Below are 6826 nucleotides of genomic sequence, written 5' to 3'. Positions count from 1 at the left end.
TAGATAACCAACAAGGACCTGCTGTATAGCACAGGGAACTCTGCTGAATATTCTGTAATAACCTGAATGGGGAAAGAACTTGAAAAAGAATAGATCCATGTATATACATAACTGAATCACCTTGTTGTACACCTAAACTTACACAATGTTGTTAATCAATTATTCTCCAAAATGAAATAAAAATTAAAAAAAAAAAAGAAAAAATAACAGTAGATAACTTCATCTGAAGTAGGTCAGGGGGAAAGAGAATGCTGCTCAGAGAGTCATATAAGCCTAACTGAGAAAACCAAACTTGTTCCTTCTTTTTTCCTTAATTAATTAGGCAGCAACATCAAGTTGCAGGCAAACGAGCATCAGAAATAATAGTTGCAAGGAATGGAAAGTGATCTGACTATAAAACATAATAGAATTCCCAGGATGTACTGAGGAATCAGTTCATAATGAATATGAATTCAGAGTGAGAAAAAGATCTTAATTGCATGGTTTCTTCAAGCAGGATTCAAGAAACTAGAAAAGAAGAAGCTGTTTAGTTGAGTTCATGCAGGTTTGCATTGACTGGGTAGCTGGCAAATGGATTCAGGGTCTTGACAAAAGAGTGATTAAGGTTATGGGCAGTGGACTTTACACTAGATACAGAAGGAATTGGCAATAAAAAATGACTAACAAGAAGAATATGGAGAGAACTATTGTCTGAAAATCCTGATAATGCTAGAAAGCTTGTAATGGAAGTGGATGAGCAGATGATTTAAATTTAGGAAGTTGTCATTCCAAGAGGAAGACATTTGAATTAGTGATGTCACAAATGGAGCAATTTGAGAAAATAACGAATCAAGATTGTGATCATGGAAGCTGGGTGGCTGAGGTGGAGAGATGGAGAATATCCCTGAGGATATAGAGGTCATGGGGACCAGAGTACTGAAGTCTTCATCTAGACTTGCCCAGCGAACCTTGCCACAGTCATTAAATCATGAGGTGGAGTGATCGGGAGGTTAACAACAATGCAGGGGAGAGAAAGTGAGACTGCATAGAAGCAGGGAGTTTGCCAGTATGGAGAAGGAACAATGGTCGGAAAGCCACTAATGGGAGCAAAGAAGACACCAACACCATCTGAGGTTAGCAGGTTAGAAAAGTAGAAACTTCTTCCAAGTGAGAGTTCTGCAGAATATGTGTTCTCAGGGGATAGCCAATTTTCAGGTAAGAAAAGAAAGTTGAGAGAATATTATGAAAAGGTTCAGAATATAAAGGAATGTTTTGATCACAGAGTCCTAGGGGTTCAGGAAAAGGAGAAAGTGAAAGAAAAATTAAGTCAGAATGTAGCTTCCTGTACGAAGAAGAGTAGGTAAAACAGACTAGGTAAAAACAGCAAAATTGGGAATGGGGATTTCATCCTAGTGTTCCTTGTACAATTGAAAGTGTGTATGTATACGTGGTCAGTCAATCAGGTCTGACTCTTTGCAACCCCATGGACTGTATCCTGCCAGACTCCGCTGTCCGTGGGATTCTCCAGGCAAGAAGACTGGAGTGGGTAGCCATTCTCTTCTCCAGGGGATCTTCCCAATCCAGGGACTGAACCCTGGTTTCCTGTCCTGCAGGTAAATTCTTTACCTTCTGAGCCAACAGGGAAGCCCACAATTAAGGATACTCCGACCTAACCACATTCAAGGATAGCCCCAACCAAACACTTAAAGACTGGGGCTTAGGTCCAGGCATTTCCTTTTCACATTGTCTTCCCTTTGTTTATTTAACAAGTATTTATTCCAATCTAAATGATTGGAATGTGTTGGTGAACTAAACAGGCAAAGAACTGTGTTCTTATGCTGTTTTATGTTCAAGAGAGATAAGAAAGAAAATAAGTGATAAGTAGATTTACACAACAAATGAGAACATAGTATAGTATGTTAAAAAGTTTGATTCCATTTGTTTGACTTCCTATGAATGTGTGTGTGCAAAGTCACTTCAGTCCTGTCAGACTGGCCTGCCAGGCTCCTCTGTCCATGGGATTTTCCAGGCAAGAATACTGGAGTGCGTTGCCATACCCTCCTCCAGGGGATCTTCCCAAACCAGGGAATGAACCTATGTCTCTTATGTCTCCTGCATTGGCAGGTAGGTTCTTTACCACTAGAACCACCTGGGAAACCCCTTAGTATGAATAGAATGCTAGATTTCTAATTTATATTCACTCAAAACTTTGATACAGTTCCATGTATTTTGGCATCTAATATTACTGCTAAAAGACTAGAAAATTTATTATCTTAGTGATTAAAAAAATTTGAATGAGGCTTTAAACTTCTAATCCAATTCTGAGAATATAAAGAAATACTAAGTCACTAAAAAAAAGAAACAGGAAATTAACATGTGATATAGTATTATTAATTAAAGCACAGATTTTGTTCAAATTTCACAAAATTTTATGGTAGTGTAAATTATTTGGTTTCATACCTTATGCATGATTTCACATTGTATTTAGTTGCATTGAGCAGCTTTAGCAGCATGCAACAAATTCTGATAAATTCTCTTTTCATTTTTATTCTGTTACAAATATTTTCTAATTTTCCTTGTTATGGCTTCTTGGATACACCCATCATTTAAAAGTAGACATATAATTTCCAAATACATGAAGTTTTTAAAGTACCTTTGATATTAATTTCTCATTTGATATTAGCTTCACATTTAAATGGTTTCTTCTCTGCAATCACACTGTGTTTTTTCAGTCTTCTAATTTTATTGAAGCTTTCAATGGCTAAGTCAAAGATCTCTCTTGGTAAATTTCACATTGTACTTGAAAATATGTGGGTTATTTTCAAGTATCTTTTGATTTGATTTCTAACATAATTCCACATTGATCAGAGAACAGACTCTTTATGATTTCAATACCTTTAGACCATGAAATTTTTGCACTTTGTTTTATGTCCCTGGAGCGTCTCCTAATTTATAGTCTACAGGAACTTGAATAGTATTGTATCCTACTTTTGTGTAAAAATTGCATAAATCTTAATCTTGTTGAATTGGTTCATGGTGTTTTTCAGGTATACTATATCCTTCTACTCTTATTTATATTGATTCCATTATTTTTTGAGTGTTTGATATTGAAGATCCAACTAAAAATCCTAATTTACCTACTTAAGAAATAATTGTACTAAATAGTGGAACTATATGTAACTTTGTTCTGTATTTTCCAAGTCTCTTGTAAATGTGTTATTATACTTTCATAATTTAAAAAAGAAAGAGAAAAAAAGTGATGAGCGCAACCAAAATGAATAATGTAGAGCATATAACGGGTGGTCACACATGACAAGAAGAATGAGTTCAAATAATGTAGGGTGGTCGGATTAGGACTCAATGAGATACTGATGTTTGAACAAAGCTTGAAGGAGATGATGGAATTAGCTATATGGATACCTGAGGAGAAGAGGATTTCAAGCAGAGGGAATAGCCAGTGCAAAGACACTAAAGCAGGAGTGTGCCTAGTTGTGCATGCGTGCTATGTTGCTTCACTCGTGTTTGATTTTTTGTGACCCTATGGACTGTAGCCCACTAGGCTCCTCTGTCCATGGGATTCTCCAGGCAAGAATACTGGAATGGGTTGTCATACCCTTTTCCAGGGGACCTTTCTGATCCAGGGATTGAACCCATGTCTCTTATGTCTCCTGCATTGGCAGGCAGGTTCTTTACTGCTAGCATCATGTGGGATACCTGTGTGCCTGGTTATATTTTAGGAATAGTTGGAAGCCAGGGTAGTTAGAGTACGAGAGAGGTCAGAAGATCAATGCTTCTCAAACTTTCATGTGCATATGAGTTACCTGGAGATCTTATAAAAATGCAGAGTCAGATTCAGCAAGTCCTGCTGGAGGCCTGAGAGTCTGCATTTCTAATGTCCTTCCAGGTGCTGAAGATGCTGCAGGTGCCTGGCTCATGCTTTGAGTAAGTGAGGATTTAGATGGCTCCCACCTTGGAAGAGTGAGAAGATAATTAAATTATGGGAATATAATATTATTATGACATGGTATGAAGGACTTACTTGAGGTTACAGTCATGAATTTAACCCTGCGTGGCTATGCATTCTCTTCAATCACACTCAGCTGTACAGAGACAGGCATGGAGTTGGCAAGAGTTAGATTCAACCAGAGTTGTTGTTTTGTGATGATAAGGGGAGAGAATCCAATAGAGTTAAGCATATATACAAGGAAGTATTATAATGATTGACCATGGGATTTAATATGAGCAATGATTTGGCCTGGAGTAGCTGGTGGAAAGTCAAACAAGGTCTTGTGGCCTTCACACCTAACAGGGCAGTGATCTTAAGCAATAGTTACTGAACATATGATCTCACCCTTCGTGGGGTCGATGGTACATGCAATAGATGGTTTCAACATTTTAATGAAAAAGATAACATTTTCAAGGCAACTTGCATTGAAGTGTCAGTGATACCTTTAGGTTTGCAATGTTGATGCATGGATGCTATTAATATACATAGTGACACACACAAACACACAATAATATTCTATACTGTTCAGTTCAGTTCAGTCACTCAGTCATGTCCGACTCTTTGCGACCCCATGAACCACAGCACGCCACGCCTCCCCGTCCATCACCAACTCCCAGAGTTTACCCAAACTCATGTCCATTGAGTCAGTGATGCCATCTAACCATCTCATCCTCTGTCATCCCCTTCTCCTCCTGCCTTCAATCTTTCCCAACATCAGGGTCTTTTCAAATGAGTCAGCTCTTTGCATCAGGTGGCCAAAATATATACTGTTAGGAAATGAAAATCCTAGAGGAGGGCATGGCAGCTCACTCCAGTATTCTTGCCTGGAGAATCCCCATGGACAGAGGAGCCTGGAGGGCTGAAGTCCACACGGTCACAAAGAGTCGGACACGACTGAGCAACTAGGCACAGGAAATGAAAATATGCTATACTGTTAGGAAATGAAAATTTGAGATTTAGGAAGTATTCCATCATGTTGCCTTTTGATAGCAGCTCTGCTCATCACTGTTTGAGTATCTGTCAACGTTATACTTCATTAATATGTAATCATCACTGTGGCTGCAGGTAAACCCATTACTGATTCTTTAAAACTCATTTATCCACCATTGCAAAAACTTCCTGCTGACCTAAAAGCAAACCCCAATTGCTGCTGAGTTATTAACTATCCCACAGAGCTCCTCTTTCCTTTATCTTATATCTTGGTTTAGTTCTGTTTCACCTTGCTTTCTAGTTCAAATACTGGTATTCATATGGATTTTGATCTTAATCTCTAACTTGAAGATAAATCGTTTTTTCTAATCTTCCACTCATTTTCAGTAACTAGACCATTCCTACTACAGATTTCTTTCAGGGTTAACTTGCCCCTCTGGCCTTATTATGCTATTTTTAATTAAGATTCCCTGAAACAATGAATGACCCCTCCTCCCCTCACCTTCATTTTCACCAGCATCAGTAAGACAAAAGATGCTACTAATTTCCATTTCTCTCTTCCCTCGCTTCTTATTTGTTTCCTTTGCATGCTACTCTTTCTCATATATACACACAGAAAGTGTCATCTTATCTAGAATTTAGTCTACCTTTTTTTTTTTCCTCTTGAAGAACTAATGGGGTTCTTAAAAACATGAGGCTTAAACTTGGGTTTTTATTTCATCCAGGCTTGTTCATTTGTTTATTTCAAGTGTCTACAGGAAATAGGTCTCCATGACAAAAAAGAAATGGACCAAAGTGATATCATGCGTGCATGTTTTCTCCAGTTGTCTTCAGATCTGGACCAAAGCCTGAGGTTTTAGGATGTCTGGTCTCCAGACAGCCAAGCTTTACTAGAATAAGCAAATTGTACATAGAGATTAATGCTAACAGCTACAATGGGAAATAACATTAACTTTGCAATCAAGACAAAAACTTTATATATACAAGGAAATGCAAGCGTTTTTTAAGGATCATAACCATTTTTTGAGCTGGATGGCACTGAGAGATCTTTCAGACAAATCAGGAGGTGAGAAAAATTAAATATGTTCTTATCAATATATGCTATCACTTCCATCACTTGGATGCATTTTACTGCAAGCTATATCCACTCCAGTATTCTTGCCTGGAGAATCCCCATGGACAGAGGAGCCTGATGGGCTACAGTCCATGGGGTTGCAAAGAGTCAGACACAATTGACTAAGCACAGCACAGCACATACTGGAATAACATAAGTGAGATATGCATTAATTTGCATGTGTCTATTGAAAAGGCTTTGAAACCACACTTACATATCTCTGTTTTATTTCCACAACACTTGGTTCAGAGTTCTATTATTCTACTTCTTATTCAGTGCATATCTAGAGATACAAGAAATAAGACAGGGAAATAAGGTTCCCTTCTGAAAATTAATGCTATTTAAATAACATGTAATTTGAAGATACATGTCTTCCTGAAACAGTTAGTTGCAGCTTAATCAATAATAACCTGTTCTAAGAAAGCACTTTTTAATCAGTTTCTTGCAAAGACTTGGCAATATAGCATAGAAGTTACAAGCGTCAACTTCAGAACCAAACTGAGTTCAAATCCTGGTTTTTCCATTTCCTAGCCATAAATTAAGCAAGTTACTTAACCTTCCTGTGTCTCATTTTCCCTACCTATAAAGTGGGCATAATATTTTCTGCCTCAAAAAGTTTGTATTGAAGGTTAAATGAGTAAATATGTAACCCATAGTAAGTTCTATATAAGTCTTGGGAATTGTTCTTTTTTAATTTTAATTTTATTAGATTATAGTAGATTTACAATGTTGTATTAGTTTCAGGTGTACAGTGAAGTGGTTAGGTCACACATATACATATGTTCATTCTTTTTTAG

The sequence above is a fragment of the Giraffa tippelskirchi genome, chromosome 2 (assembly GCF_054371585.1).
Source record: "Giraffa tippelskirchi isolate mGirTip1 chromosome 2, T2T-mGirTip1v1.2.pri, whole genome shotgun sequence".
NCBI lineage: Eukaryota > Metazoa > Chordata > Mammalia > Artiodactyla > Giraffidae > Giraffa > Giraffa tippelskirchi.
This window is presented reverse-complemented; position numbering follows the sequence as displayed.